Source organism: Parasteatoda tepidariorum, chromosome 5 (assembly GCF_982258835.1).
Source record: "Parasteatoda tepidariorum strain Cologne lab strain chromosome 5, Ptep-v5.0, whole genome shotgun sequence".
Lineage (NCBI taxonomy): Eukaryota > Metazoa > Arthropoda > Arachnida > Araneae > Theridiidae > Parasteatoda > Parasteatoda tepidariorum.
Window position 1 is genome coordinate 116,370,326 of NC_141759.1, and position 16,196 is coordinate 116,386,521.

The 16,196-nt window shown below is 30.6% G+C and overlaps 1 long non-coding RNA gene across 2 annotated transcripts in view; it reads left to right on the top strand.

Moving 5' to 3' along the window:
* Nucleotides 1-16,196, top strand: part of LOC147810051 (uncharacterized) — a 43,697-nt gene that overhangs the window by 12,332 nt on the left and 15,169 nt on the right. The window contains exon 3 of one of the 2 annotated variants that reach the window (XR_015434113.1): nt 7,749-7,825. This is a non-coding gene — a long non-coding RNA (uncharacterized LOC147810051). Of the gene's footprint in view, nt 1-820; nt 7,826-16,196 lie in introns of those variants that run through there. The other variant, XR_015434112.1, reaches the window with a different exon arrangement.

Consider the following 16,196-nt stretch of genomic DNA (forward strand, 5'->3'; position numbering starts at 1 on the left):
TTCCGGACACTGGAAGCTTACTTGCTGTCGAGGTAATAATGCTTATTTTTTTCTAGCATTTTTCTTTGTTTTGCTTTTTTTCTTTTCTATGATTTTTCTAGTTATTATGCCCCAACCAGTTCGAGTGATGAACTGGTTGATGATGGGGTATGTCTTCCAGAAAGTTCGGAATATGATTGAGTAATTCTGTATCGCTAGCGGTAAAAGAATTACTTGATCTATGTGCTTGTATTGCCGGGGCCGTAGTAACAATTTAGAAATTCATCTGCAGAGTGTAGTTGCAATGAATTTCTTAATCTAGGACCTGTCCGCCTTCCGGACACTGTAAGCTTACTTGCTGTCGAGGTAATAATGCTTATTTTTTTCCAGCATTTTTTTTTTGTTTTGCTTTTTTTCTTTTCTATGATTTTTCTAGTTATTATGCCCCAACCAGTTCGAGTGATGAACTGGTTGATGATGGGGTATGTCTTCCAGAAAGTTCGGAATATGATTGAGTAATTCTGTATCGCTAGCGGTAAAAGAATTACTTGATCTATGTGCTTGTATTGCCGGGGCCGTAGTAACGATTTAGAAATTCATCTGCAGAGTGTAGTTGCAATGAATTTCTTAATCTAGGACCTGTCCGCCTTCCGGACACTGGAAGCTTACTTGCTGTCGAGGTAATAATGCTTATTTTTTTCTAGCATTTTTCTTTGTTTTGCTTTTTTTCTTTTCTATGATTTTTCTAGTTATTATGCCCCAACCAGTTCGAGTGATGAACTGGTTGATGATGGGGTATGTCTTCCAGAAAGTTCGGAATATTATTGAGTAATTCTGTATCGCTAGCGGTAAAAGAATTACTTGATCTATGTGCTTGTATTGCCGGGGCCGTAGTAACGATTTAGAAATTCATCTGCAGAGTGTAGTTGCAATGAATTTCTTAATCTAGGACCTGTCCGCCTTCCGGACACTGGAAGCTTACTTGCTGTCGAGGTAATAATGCTTATTTTTTTCTAGCATTTTTCTTTGTTTTGCTTTTTTTTCTTTTCTATTATTTTTCTAGTTATTATGCCCCAACCAGTTCGAGTGATGAACTGGTTGATGATGGGGTATGTCTTCCAGAAAGTTCGGAATATGATTGAGTAATTCTGTATCGCTAGCGGTAAAAGAATTACTTGATCTATGTGCTTGTATTGCCGGGGCCGTAGTAACGATTTAGAAATTCATCTGCAGAGTGTAGTTGCAATGAATTTCTTAATCTAGGACCTGTCCGCCTTCCGGACACTGGAAGCTTACTTGCTGTCGAGGTAATAATGCTTATTTTTTTCTAGCATTTTTCTTTGTTTTGCTTTTTTTCTTTTCTATGATTTTTCTAGTTATTATGCCCCAACCAGTTCGAGTGATGAACTGGTTGATGATGGGGTATGTCTTCCAGAAAGTCCGGAATATGATTGAGTAATTCTGTATCGCTAGCGGTAAAAGAATTACTTGATCTATGTGCTTGTATTGCCGGGGCCGTAGTAACGATTTAGAAATTCATCTGCAGAGTGTAGTTGCAATGAATTTCTTAATCTAGGACCTGTCCGCCTTCCGGACACTGGAAGCTTACTTGCTGTCGAGGTAATAATGCTTATTTTTTTCTAGCATTTTTCTTTGTTTTGCTTTTTTTTCTTTTCTATTATTTTTCTAGTTATTATGCCCCAACCAGTTCGAGTGATGAACTGGTTGATGATGGGGTATGTCTTCCAGAAAGTTCGGAATATGATTGAGTAATTCTGTATCGCTAGCGGTAAAAGAATTACTTGATCTATGTGCTTGTATTGCCGGGGCCGTAGTAACGATTTAGAAATTCATCTGCAGAGTGTAGTTGCAATGAATTTCTTAATCTAGGACCTGTCCGCCTTCCGGACACTGGAAGCTTACTTGCTGTCGAGGTAATAATGCTTATTTTTTTCTAGCATTTTTCTTTGTTTTGCTTTTTTTCTTTTCTATGATTTTTCTAGTTATTATGCCCCAACCAGTTCGAGTGATGAACTGGTTGATGATGGGGTATGTCTTCCAGAAAGTCCGGAATATGATTGAGTAATTCTGTATCGCGAGCGGTAAAAGAATTACTTGATCTATGTGCTTGTATTGCCGGGGCCGTAGTAACGATTTAGAAATTCATCTGCAGAGTGTAGTTGCAATGAATTTCTTAATCTAGGACCTGTCCGCCTTCCGGACACTGGAAGCTTACTTGCTGTCGAGGTAATAATGCTTATTTTTTTCTAGCATTTTTCTTTGTTTTGCTTTTTTTCTTTTCTATGATTTTTCTAGTTATTATGCCCCAACCAGTTCGAGTGATGAACTGGTTGATGATGGGGTATGTCTTCCAGAAAGTTCGGAATATGATTGAGTAATTCTGTATCGCTAGCGGTAAAAGAATTACTTGATCTATGTGCTTGTATTGCCGGGGCCGTAGTAACGATTTAGAAATTCATCTGCAGAGTGTAGTTGCAATGAATTTCTTAATCTAGGACCTGTCCGCCTTCCGGACACTGTAAGCTTACTTGCTGTCGAGGTAATAATGCTTATTTTTTTCCAGCATTTTTTTTTGTTTTGCTTTTTTTCTTTTCTATGATTTTTCTAGTTATTATGCCCCAACCAGTTCGAGTGATGAACTGGTTGATGATGGGGTATGTCTTCCAGAAAGTTCGGAATATGATTGAGTAATTCTGTATCGCTAGCGGTAAAAGAATTACTTGATCTATGTGCTTGTATTGCCGGGGCCGTAGTAACGATTTAGAAATTCATCTGCAGAGTGTAGTTGCAATGAATTTCTTAATCTAGGACCTGTCCGCCTTCCGGACACTGGAAGCTTACTTGCTGTCGAGGTAATAATGCTTATTTTTTTCTAGCATTTTTCTTTGTTTTGCTTTTTTTCTTTTCTATGATTTTTCTAGTTATTATGCCCCAACCAGTTCGAGTGATGAACTGGTTGATGATGGGGTATGTCTTCCAGAAAGTTCGGAATATGATTGAGTAATTCTGTATCGCTAGCGGTAAAAGAATTACTTGATCTATGTGCTTGTATTGCCGGGGCCGTAGTAACGATTTAGAAATTCATCTGCAGAGTGTAGTTGCAATGAATTTCTTAATCTAGGACCTGTCCGCCTTCCGGACACTGGAAGCTTACTTGCTGTCGAGGTAATAATGCTTATTTTTTTCTAGCATTTTTCTTTGTTTTGCTTTTTTTTCTTTTCTATTATTTTTCTAGTTATTATGCCCCAACCAGTTCGAGTGATGAACTGGTTGATGATGGGGTATGTCTTCCAGAAAGTCCGGAATATGATTGAGTAATTCTGTATCGCTAGCGGTAAAAGAATTACTTGATCTATGTGCTTGTATTGCCGGGGCCGTAGTAACGATTTAGAAATTCATCTGCAGAGTGTAGTTGCAATGAATTTCTTAATCTAGGACCTGTCCGCCTTCCGGGCACTGGAAGTTTACCTGCCGTCGAGGCAATAATGTTTTTTTTTCTTTTTTTTTGTGTCTTATTTTTTGCGCAATAAAAAAATTTCCATTTAAATAATGAGGCTGAAATGCTTTTTTAAAAATAAAAAATAAAATCGATTATTTTTTTGTGCAATTACATTCCAAAAAATTTTTTAATAAGATAAAAGTTTGACTTTTGGGCAGTCAATTTAATAAGATAAAAGTTTAACTTTTGAGAAGTCAATTTAATAATTAAAGACCGTGAACAAACTCTGCAGATAATATATTATCTGAAAAACTCACTCTTCACAATATTTTTTTTTAGAAGAAATATACTTTATTTTAAAATACTCTCTCTAACTGGGGGGAATGAGAGTTGATGACTGCCATAATTTAAAGTACTACATTTGTTTTGTTGTCATAAATAATAAAATAGAATGTGAGAGGAAGATTTGCTTGCATATCAAAAGTACTATATTTTTTAAGGTTATAAAAATAACTGTATTTTATTTAAAAAACAATTTGCTCGAAATAATGAGATGAAAAGTAGTATAAATATAATATAATGAGTAATCAAAGAAATAATGAGTTCGTTTTCCAGTTGTTACAATTAAAAAATGGTGTTAACCATGATGTAAATGGACCTAAGTTTGTGTACGCTAACCTGTGTTATTATTGTTCATATTTGTAAGAACCATCATTTAAAGTCAAAATATTATCTATTTAAACCTTGCTGAGAGATGCTAAAAAAATTTCAATGCAAGCCCAGGTTACGTTTTCTAAAAGCCAGAACAAACCATTAGTTTTTTAAAAAAATTCCAAAATAAAGACTTTATTGAACGAATTCCCTATACCAGGGGTGGCGAACCTTTATACACCAACGTGCCATTTTTTCTAATAAATTGTTTAATGAAATCACAGACGTGCCGTCAAATAATTTTGACCTCATGATTATTGGGAAAATTATAATACTAAATACTATCAACTTAAAACTTTTTATTTACATTGAAAAGAAAATACATTTTGCAATGTCTCAGTTATACGCGCAATTCAACTTGAAGTAGCATCAGTGGGACTTCTGTTATTGCAGATTAAATGACAAATAACTTATATTAGGTTGTTGTTGTTCATTTACGTCGCACTAGAGCTGCACAATGGGTTATTGGCGACGGTCTGAGAAACATCCCTGAGGATGATCCGAAGACATTCCATCACAATTTTGATCCTCTGCGGAGGGGATGGCTCCCCCGCTTCGGTAGCCCGACGACCTGCGCGCGAAGTCGAGCACTTTACGGTAGAACAGTTTAACGAGCACCAATACCGCACACCCTCGGCCCCTCCACAGGCTGATCCAAGTGGTCACCCACCCGCACACTGACCGCAGCCAGTGATGCTTGACTTCGGTGATCTGCTGGGAACCGTGTCTTAACGATCAGTCCACTGCGGGACTATATTAGGTTGTAAGATATTAGTTTAAGCAGGACTGTTGATTATTTTCCTAGTTATTTATTGTTAGCTTGTTTTTTATGGTTATTAATTGTTCTTTTAGCATTAATTGTTAATTTTTTTTATTTATTGTTTATTATTTTGTTTGTCTTTTGTGAATTTTAATTTAATTGTTACAAATGCTTCATAGTGTGTGACATTTGTGTAATAACAATTCATAGTGCAATAACAATTGTGATCGGTGGCGCGCCCGAAATATTGTGTTGCGTGCATTAAATGGCACGCGTACCATTGGTTCGCCATCCCTGCCCTATACTATCAGTGAGTTTTTCCCATGGCCTTCCTCAAAAAACCCTTTTTCCCAAAGAAAAAAATAAAATATTGAATTTAGTTTTGTAAGAAGGAAAAAAAAATTTTTGAAAATAAGTTGAACAATAGTGTTGAGTAATAGTTTTGAATAATGAATAATTGCCCAATCTAATCAAAATACATTTAAACAAAATTTTTAAGTCATACAACCCATAAAACTACTTTTAAGCTATACTTATATCTAATTCATTCTTGCAATGATTTTGACAGCTACTTGTGCTTTGGTAACTATTTAAAAAAAAATTGATAATGATCCTAATTTGGATACTCCATGATTAGTTTTCGTATCTATTACGAGCCATAATGAAATTAAGTATTGCTCAGTAGTTGATTAAAAGGTTTCTTCCGTGAAAAAAACTTAGTTATCGTAAAAATTAGATTTGGAAGAGAGGAGCGTTAGATTCAAGTTTATTTAAGAGATCTTTAGTCCTTCAAAAAAATTACATGCGTTGGAGACCTTAGGCGTAACCAAAGATAACCATGTTGTTCGCCATGATAATGAGTAAACAAAATCTGTGAAAGTTCATGTCAATAATGTGTATTTTTATAGTGAAATATTTCATGGTTGTGTAAAGTTTTACTGCTTTGTAGTTTTAAAATCCGGAATTTTTGTAGGCTTTTAATTCGTAATTTATTTTTAAAATTGATTACTTCTAAAAGTATAATCACATTAAGTTAATTATATTCACTAATTCTATTAAATTTAGTTTAGATAATTAGTGAAAGGTTGAAAATTTTTATCCGATTATGTAATTATTCATTAAGCCAAATTGTCAATAAATAAACAAATAGTCAATATCATCATATAAGCTATTTTTAATGTTAAACCGTAAATAATTCTTTTCGGACTCATGTTATTAACTAAAAGAGAACTTACTTTAAAAAATGTAAATGCTAATTGCATCACATTTAGGATTTAAAAACATATTTTGATCTCAAAAATCAAGTAATTTATACGAGTTTTTTTTCATTAACTGAGTAGTTAGGTGATTGAAGAATTTTATAAATTATCTTAAACATTCGATTTCCTTAAAATTTTATATAATAAAATATAAATATAATTTTATATTGTATAATATTTTTCTGCATGCGCATTTCACCGAAACTGGCGCTTTCGCACTTAAAACCTTTCGAACGAGAACGTTCGGAACCTAATTTAAATTTGCGAAATCTCCCATTGAGTCATATTTCAAAGTAGATCTCTAAACATAGTTTTGGTCTCAAAACATTGAAATAATTTTCTTCAGCTGTTTTTATAAAGAACTGTTCTAAAAGAAAAAAATTTTTCTCTTAAAATCTGTGATATGTCGACATTCATTGGTCCATTTCACTCGAAATAAACTCATGCGTTTTTTTTTACTCTTTCAAAATGTGAAAATATTGCCCATAATATTAAAATATGAAATATTTTTATGTGTACATGAAAAAAAATATCAAATTTTCAATTAAATATTAAATCATTTAAAAATAATGATTAAAAATACAATTACGGTTGACATTCAGTTTTTCTCTGTGCGTACAGGCGTTGTTGTAAACACGAAGCTCGTCTGTTAGTTTAAATAGGTAATGTATGTATTTGTTACTATTAAAAATATCTTGTAGAAAGATGTTGAGGTTTGTCGCAGACAAAAATTCTGCCTGGAGGGTCACTATAACGATGAAAAAAGAATATAATTTCTAAGCTTTTTTTTTTAGACTTCGAAGTCGGTGCACAAAAAATCAGTGATTACTCAAATGCAAAATTTCAAACTCGAAAAATGACGTCGAAATTGCTAAGGATTAAAATATAATAACAAGATAAATGGTAAAAGAAGCAAAAAAAAGCATTTGAGGTTTATAAAGAATCCTGTCTTATGCAGAGTGTTCTGAAAAGTCTGCTCTTAATATGTATTTTTTTAAATCCTTTTAAAGAAATGAAAATAAAAAGTATACACATGAGCAGTCCTAAATTAATATTCAAGAGAAAAAAATGATGAATAAGAGGAATGTAGTAATCATCAAAACAGATTTAATTGGACGTCGAAACTTTAACATGTTTTCAACAATCTTTCAACTTATATTTGTTTCCACACGCAATCAAACTTGCCTTGTTATTTATTATATACACCTTCCTGTGCTGTGATTTGTCAGATTTCGATAGTGTTTTCGTCCCCCCCCCCCTGGTTAAATAATAATTGCGATCCCCAATTTGTTTTCATTTATGATCCTCAATAGAAAAAATAATGTGTTAATGTCTGCCTTTATCAAACATTCAGTCTCTACTTCTTTAAAGTTTTTTTTTTTAACCTGTGTTCTACTTTTATTATCAGAGGATACAATTTAGTCAGCTACTTTCAGCTATTATTTTTTTACAGTTAGTCACTTGTGACATATTCAATATGTTGTATATCAGTGTCCTGAGTAAATTTTTATTTTGATGTGTTATTTGAAATTTTGAGTATTTCATCTAAAAATTTCTTTTTTTTCTTTGCATTTTACAGGATTAACTGCAGTCTTTATATCTATGAAGGGGAATTGTAGGTTTTGCGTATTACATCATTTTTCTTAAATGGTTCTGGTAAGAATTTCATTTAATGCTTTAACCATTTTAAAATATCTTTAAAGTGAATAAAATGTTTTTTGTTTTTATATTTCCTATGTAATTGTCTGATAGCTTTTTTGGGCAATTAAGTGAAAATTTAATGATTTTGTTTAAAGACTGCTCCCCAATTTTGAACATGCCCAATTCATTCTGGAAAACAGTCTTTTTACAGAAGCTATTGTTCTCTGCTGTATTAAACTTGGGCAGATAACTTTATCAGTTTTGGAAATTTGTCCCAAATGGTGCTGCTCTTCCTTTCCTGAGTTTTAAATCCTTTAAATAAGAATGACGATGTCGTGATTTTTAAATCACGTGAATACGAATCGAAATTGATATTTTAAATTGCGAGAAGACTCACAAGGTCTGATTTTTAAAATGCGTGAATATGAATCGCAATGTGGTATTTAAATCGTGTGAATGCGAATCGTGGTGTATGATTTTTGAATTACGAGAAGTGTAACAGCGAATGATTTTTTAAACGCCAAAATACAAATCGGGATATGCGATTTTAAATCTCATGAATACGAATCGTGATGGATGATTTTTAAATCTCGTTAATGTCAATAGGGAACGTGATTTTTAGCGAATCACGATGTGTGATTTTTAAATTGCGAGAAGAATCAAAACGTATGATTTTTAAAACGCGTAAGTACGAATAGCGATATATGATTTTTAAATCATGCGACTATAAATAACTTGATTTGCGACAAAATCGGCACAAATAAACCACGTCATAATTGATTATCTAAATGAGTGATTTGTAATAATAACGCTCTAAAACAGTGGTTTCCAACTGGCGGCCCGCTAAGCCATTTTTTGTGGCCCGCGAACTAAAATATATTAGTTGTCGTTCTCAGCGGACAATTTTTGTAAAAAATCTATATGGGTTTAAAATACTTTTCTTCCGTTTAAAAAAACCTAATTTCTTCGTTTGTGTGAAATTTAACTTACCAACGGTGCAAAAAAAATTATTTCTCAGGTTTTGCATCCAAGAAAATATTTATTTAAACACAAAAATAATCGTGTATGTTGCTCTTTTTTATTTCGTTTTTTTTTTTATTTTGTGAAGGTAATTTAGCATGTGCGTACTAGAAATTTTCTCGAAGAAATTCTCCCATTTAGCTTTTTGAAACCATTTATTTTGGATGAAATTACTTACATTTGTAAATTTTAAAACGCATGAAAGAGGGAATGAATATCAAATTTTATTTAACTTCCCTGAATTGAATATCGCATGAGCGGAAAAGGAAAAAAATTTAATTTCATATGATCGAGAATTTTTTGTTGTTGCCATTATTCCTAATAAGTCGAAAATTTTTTAATTTATCGCAGAATAAAATTTAAAAGAAAAAAAATCTTGTCACTAAGTTTCTGATTAAGATAAGATTCAAAATGATACGTTACAAGTATTCGTAATGCTAGTATACGTAACAAGTATTTGTAATGCTTGTTATTTTGCTTTTTAATGTTAAAAAAACTTTGATAAAAATCTGACTGTAATATTCACTGTACCTTCAACCATAAAAGAGTCCTGTATAAAATTTTGATTAAGTTGTGGCCCGATGTTTGACTGGTGATTTTGATTGCGGCCCCCGGCCACATGTAAGTTAGAAACCCCTGCTCTAAAAATATCAAAATTTTAAATATCTCGTGGAAATGCGTAGCAATAGTCATTTAAATTTGCGATAAAGTTTGCGCAAATAAAGCTCGTCAAAAACGAATTTATATAAATGCCCCATTCCAAACTTTCAAGACGTAAAATATCTTTAAAAAAATCGTAATTTCAGAAACTACGTGAAAATGGATAGCATTGAATTTATGATAAATTCGGCACATATGGCGAATGACGTAAGTGATAACTAGAATTCAAAATTCGTTCGTGTATTCTAATAATGTCGTGTTAAAAATATGATATTTTCAAGACTATGCGTGAATCCGTAGTGTTAACCATCGAAAAAACAATCGAAAACCTACATTGGTTGAGATTGGGTGTGTCAAAAACTTAAACGAGCAATCTCAGACTTTTTTTTATTTTTCAAAATAAAAAAAATAAAAAATTGAGTTTTATTTCATTTTTTTAAAATTACTTACGGTTGCTGCTCAGGGCGCATGTGCCGCAAGGTGTGTACCCCTATATTTATGAAACTTAATCTCATAATTGCGTGTTTTCGTAGTTAGATATTCTACAAACTATCAAATTATATTTTTCGCATTTTTCAAAATCTTATTCTCTACGCAATCAAGTAGATTATATTTTCAATAATATCCTAATCAATTGTTTTAGTAATTAAATTTAAGTTTTTCTTTAAATCAAACGTTCGTTTTTTAATTATTATATTTCATAACCGTCGCTCAACAACCAACCCAATATTTGGGGTTTACGACTACTAATGTTCAACTCCGTTTGAAATTTTGAACCAAATCCAGAAGACAGGGGAACTCCTGCATCGAGTATTGGGAGAAACATGCCTTCGTGGAGGACTTTTTGATGGAGCTAACCTGCATTTGTGTTACACGGAGAGGAAAACCATGAAAACTCCCTCCCCCCATTGTTTAGCCCGACGGCAATGGGATTCGTCAGCACTGTGGTCAATGTATGCAAATTTCGAGATGTTACTCTCGCTTTTGGACTCTTACACTTCCCTACAGCACTGAGCTTCTTATTTGAAAAGTTAAAACAATTATTGTTTTTTATTATTACTATTACTTTTTATTCTAACTATTATAACTAAAACACGCTTTTCAGATAAAATGTATTAACTTTACAATATATTTCTCACTTGAAACCAATCCAGAAGACAAGGGAACTCCTGGATCAAGTATCGGGCTAAATTTCGCTTTAGTGGAGGGCTTTTTGGTGGAACTAAACTGCATTTGCGTTACATGGAGAGGAAAACCATGAAAAATTATCTCGATTCGCTCGACGGCACAGGGACTTGACGAATTATAAGTTATTTTTTTTTCAAATTAAGAGCCAAAACCATTATCTTACTTAAAACTTACGTGTAAACTTATTTCAATTCAATATACTTTGTTACTAAATGAATAATACCAAGACTCTAAAGTGAACAAATGAAAAATGACATTTAACTTCAAAAAATCTGAAGATGTCAATAAAAGTCGAAATGTTTTGGGGCCTCGAAAATTCACGTCACTAGTCATTTACGTTCAGCAAGTTCTGAGATTGACAGTGCTTAAAGCAAATGTTTAACGTTCTCAAATATATGCACCTATTTTCAAGACTCGCCAGATGTGAATGAGGAGAACAGGAGTGATTTGAAACAAAAAATGTTTGGTTGCGAATGGAGGGCTTTTTGGTTGAACTAACCTGCATTTGCGTTACATGGAGAGGAAAGCCACTAATTTTTTAGTTTTTATTAAAAGAAAGCTTAGAATTATTTCCAGTTAGTTGAAAATTAAACCTTATTAAGGAATTAAATACATTCTGCTGCTTTAGAATTACTTGATGCAAAACAGCTGACTATTTAGTAAGCATTACTATTTATTCGAAGAAATGATTATAAATTATTTATTATCTTTTTTATTGTTTCCTATTAGAATAATGAAAAATAAATGCATATATGCGCAATGCGAAAAAAAAATACAACATGTTACTTTTCTTTTTAAATGGAGAAAAAATTATTGTGTTAAAATTTTATTTTGACGTTCAAACTTATTCTCGCCCGCTATCTTTAAGAAAGTTACCTTTTTTAAAACAAAATGATGAATTTTTTTTTTTAGAGAACCTTGTAATATTATTTTTAAACTTTAGCACAACTCACAAAGTATTGTTATAGCAGGAAAATGGTCGGTAGGTCTTATTTTGCTTAACAGCAAGTACTAAAAATGGAAAACTGTAAAAAAAATTCCAAAACTTCGCTAATTTTAGAATCGTCATATCAAAAATTCTTTCTTTTTCTAACTTCAGGTTTTTCTTAATACTCAAATAAAGTATAGAATACATTTATGAATTTTAAATTATTTTATAGCTGTAATTATCATGTTCAGAAAATAGTTTCAATATACGTTTTTCTTCTCCATAAATTTTAAATAGAAATTGTTCTTATTTCGCAGCAAAGAGTTAATTCATTAATGTTCATCGTGTTTTCTTAATGTTCGTCGTGTTATCATTTATGTTTAATTAATTTTTTAACCCCAGAATTGAAATAATTTTGGAGGAATTAATTTACTGCTAGAAACAATTTAACTTATTAAAATTATTGGAAATCAAATTTATTTCTTTACTTTATTAAGACGGCAGGAAAGATAAGGAAAAGCAGTGATGAGAATTGCATATAATCATATAACTTGCGTAATTTTAAGTAAGAAATATTTAAAAAAATTAATGGGAGTATAATATAAACTCTATCATAATATGTCCTTAAGTATATCTTAAAACATATCTAAATTAGATTTTGGATCGAAGAATGAGAAATATATTTTCAAAATTTTCGAATAGGGCGAAGATGTTAAGTTGTTCGAAATAATTGACCTTTTAACGATTTAACTTTGAATCAAGGGAAGATTTATTTCATATACGAAGTGAAAAGTGGTAAAATGCAAAATATAAAAAAGTATTAAGTAAAGTCGAAAGTATAATCAAATGTAAAATGTAGTAAAAAAGAAAAGTGTGTAGTAAAAAAAAAAAAATATATATCAGTAAACTATAAAGTGAAATCGTCAAGTAAACTGAGCATAAATTAATGTTTGAAGTAAAGTAGAATATTAAGTATAAACTAAAGGGTAAAATGTTAATTAAGCAAAAAGCACCTAAAATAAAACGTAACGTAAGAAATGTAAACTAAGAAACTAAAGAGTATAGTAAAATATGAAGTAAAAGCGTAAAAAAGGCGCAAAATATAAAGTAATATGCATATAAAGTTGAAGGTATAAAGTTTAACACATTAGAGAACAATTTTTAATGTGAAGTAAATTCGTGAACTAAGCTTTAAAGAAATGCGTAAAATATAAAGTGCCAAGTAAAGTATAAAACATAAAGTAAAGAAAATAAAGCAAAAAGTAAGTAGTTAAAGTAAAACTTATGATAATTTAATTGCAGCGTAAGATAAAATGTGAAACGTACAAAAATGTAAAGCAAAAAGTATAAAATTAAAATAAAGCGGAAAATGAAAAGTAAAGGGTAAAATATAAAAATACAAAGAGTATAATATAAAATAATGTGTAAAGTTATAGTAAAGCGTGAATATCCAGAGTAAAGTCAAATATGCATGAAATAAGATAAAAAGTGAGATAATTAATGCCTAAAAAAAATTTAAATTATGCAGTAAAATAGCAGGTTAAGCTATTAGTGATGCGTATAAAAATTAATAAATTTAAGATTAAAGTAAAGTTTAAAATAAAGCCTAAATTAAATTTGTGCAGGTTAAGCTATTAGTGATGCGTATAAAAATTAATAAATTTAAGATTAAAGTAAAGTTTAAAATAAAGCCTAAATTAAATTTGTGTAAAATAGTACATTTTAATGCCATTTGAAGTGTGAAGCATAAAGAAAACTAAAGCGCAAAATGTAAAATAAAAATATAGCTAATGTTTAGTGGAAAGAAAAAGTAAATGGCATGAAAAGTAGAAAGAAAAGGAAAATGGAAAATAAAAAGCATGTAATTCAAAGCGTAAACAAAATTTAAAACGTAATATAAATCGAGTAATATAAGAATAACGCAGAGTAAAAAGTAAAGCATAAAGTAAAGTAAACTGTAGAATAAAGTGAAGCTCGGCAAATTAAAAGAAAATTATAGAGCATAAAAATAAAGTAAGGAGGGAAATATAATGTATAGTGTGAAACATAATCCATTAACAAAAGTATAAAAAATGTAAAGTGTGAAACAAAGTACCATAAAAAATGTGTTAATTAAAGCATAACAATAGTACGAAAAAGTAAGAAATAAAAAAAAATGTGTGAAAGTAACGCTTTAGAAAAGTAACGCGTAAAGAAAAACAAAGTATTAAATATAAAATTAAGTAAAAAAAAAAGTGTAAATTAAAGCATTAAGAAAAGTAAGGCGTAATGTAGAAAGAGCATTACGAGTAAAAGTAAGTAGAAGTAACGCGTAAAAAAGCAAATCTGTAGAAGAAAATTACAGATAAAAAAGTAAAAGATAAAAAAAAAAGTGAGTAAATTAAAGAATAATATAACTAATGCGAGAAAGTAAAAGTAACGAGTGAAGTATGGAGTAAAGAAAGTAGAGCAACGCATAATAAAGGTATGAGTAACGTATAACAAGAATTCCGTGTAGAAAAAAAATAACTCGTAAAATACGATTATGTCTAATAAATGAAACGCATAAGGAAAAGTAATGCATAAAACATAACACCTAAAATAAATTTAACGGGTAAATGTTAGGCAAAAAAGTTTAAATGCTCAAAGGTAGCGCATATTAAAAAAAAAATTTATGTAAATTAAAACAAATGAATCGAAAATAAAACGTCAATGCAACGTTTAAAATTGAAAGCTAATTGTTTAATGTGTAAAAGTATCTATTACCCATAAAAGTAAAAATCTCGCTTAAGAAAAGTAAATGCGATAAAGTAATGCATAAAAAAGATGAATTTAAAGCATAAGAATAAAAACACGGAAAAATAAAGCATAAAGCAAAGTAGAGAATAAAAATAGAAAGTAAGTTTAGTAAACTGTAAAAGTAAATTTGTAAAAACGCATAAAAAAAGCAATGCGTTAAAAAGTAAAGCAAAAAATGAAATAGATCAACGCGTCTAAGTACTGCACAACAAGAGAAATGTCTTGGAAATGTAAATTCTTAAAAGTAACGCTTTACGAAAAGTAAAGCCTAAAATATTATGTATTATAATGGCTTTTAGAAAACGCGTAAAAATAACGCTGAATAGAAGTAAACACGTGTAAAACACCAAAGAGTAATGCATAAGAAAAGTAATGTAAAATTAACATTAAAACAAATGTAGTCCACAAAAGTAAATTATAAAGAAATATACTAATAAGAAAAACGAAAATAATATTGAAACAAAAATTGAAGATGTATAAGTAATGCATAAAGAAAAATAAAGTATACACTATAAAGGTAAAATGTTTAAATGTATAAAATAAAGCATCGAAAGAGTTACACGCATACGTAAAACTGAGACATAAAAGAATACGAGTAGAAATTGCACTTGAAAAGTATCGCGTAATATATAATTAAGCTTAAACCGAACGCATAAAGAATCTTATACAATCTAAAGTTAAATGTAGACAAAGTAAAGCATAAAAGGAAGTTATTATTAAAAATGAAAGCCTTTGCATAAAAGTAATGCGAAAAATATACACAGAAAAATAATCCATAAATGAAAAATACGCTTTAAAAATATAAGGGAAGTTTGACGGAAAGAATTCTGCATAAGAAAAGTAATAACAAGAGAAAATTGAATACTGAATGGTTTTAAGAAAAGTAGAGCATGAAGTATAATAACGCGTTAAAGTAACAGTAAAGAAAGAAAAATAATTAAGAAAATCAATTAAGTGAAAGCATAAAATATATTGTTCAGGTCTAAATAATAGCGCATAGAATAAGTAATAGAAAAAAACGAATGCGTACTAAAAAAACTGGTAAAAAATTAAAAGCGCCGAAAAGTAACGCGGTAAAAAGTCTAGAAAGTAATGTAAAAATTGTGTAATTCAAAACATAAGAAATCATAATGCGATCCGAAAAAACATAATGCGAAAAATAAAGAATAAAAAATAAGACGTAATGTATGTTAACGCTTAAAAAGTAACGATTAAATTGAGCTAATACGTGAAAGTTACAAGTAAAAATAAGGAGCATATAAGCAAAATAAATGCTTAAAATTGCTGCATGGCAAAAGTAAAAAATTAGAAAACTGAACTAGAAAATGTAACGCATAAAAAATATAACTCGTATTGTAGAATGACAGGTAAAAAGAGCGCCCTCCAAATGGAATTCATAAAAGAGGAATAAAATACAATTACAAAGTACTTTTTCCTTCATAAAACAAATTTTTGTTCTTAAATGCGTAAAATGTAATATCACATGGAAGATTTATTACTGAGCCCTGTCCCGCCCCCGAAAAGGGGGCATCCAGGGGGTACTGATAGATTACAAGCATAACATAGAAAACTGTGCAAAGCACAGCATGAATTGCAACTTATAAAAACATTTAAGTAGTTGATGAAAAATTACAGACATAAATGAAAAATTACGGATGAACAACCAATTTCCAATAGCAATATACAGACAGTAATTTACAGATGAATAGAAGTTGGATCATATTAACAGTCGTAGGTAGAGGTTTCAGTTTGTCGTAAATATTTACAGATGAATAGAAGTTCAATCCACAAAGATGTTTGGGGTGGATGTAA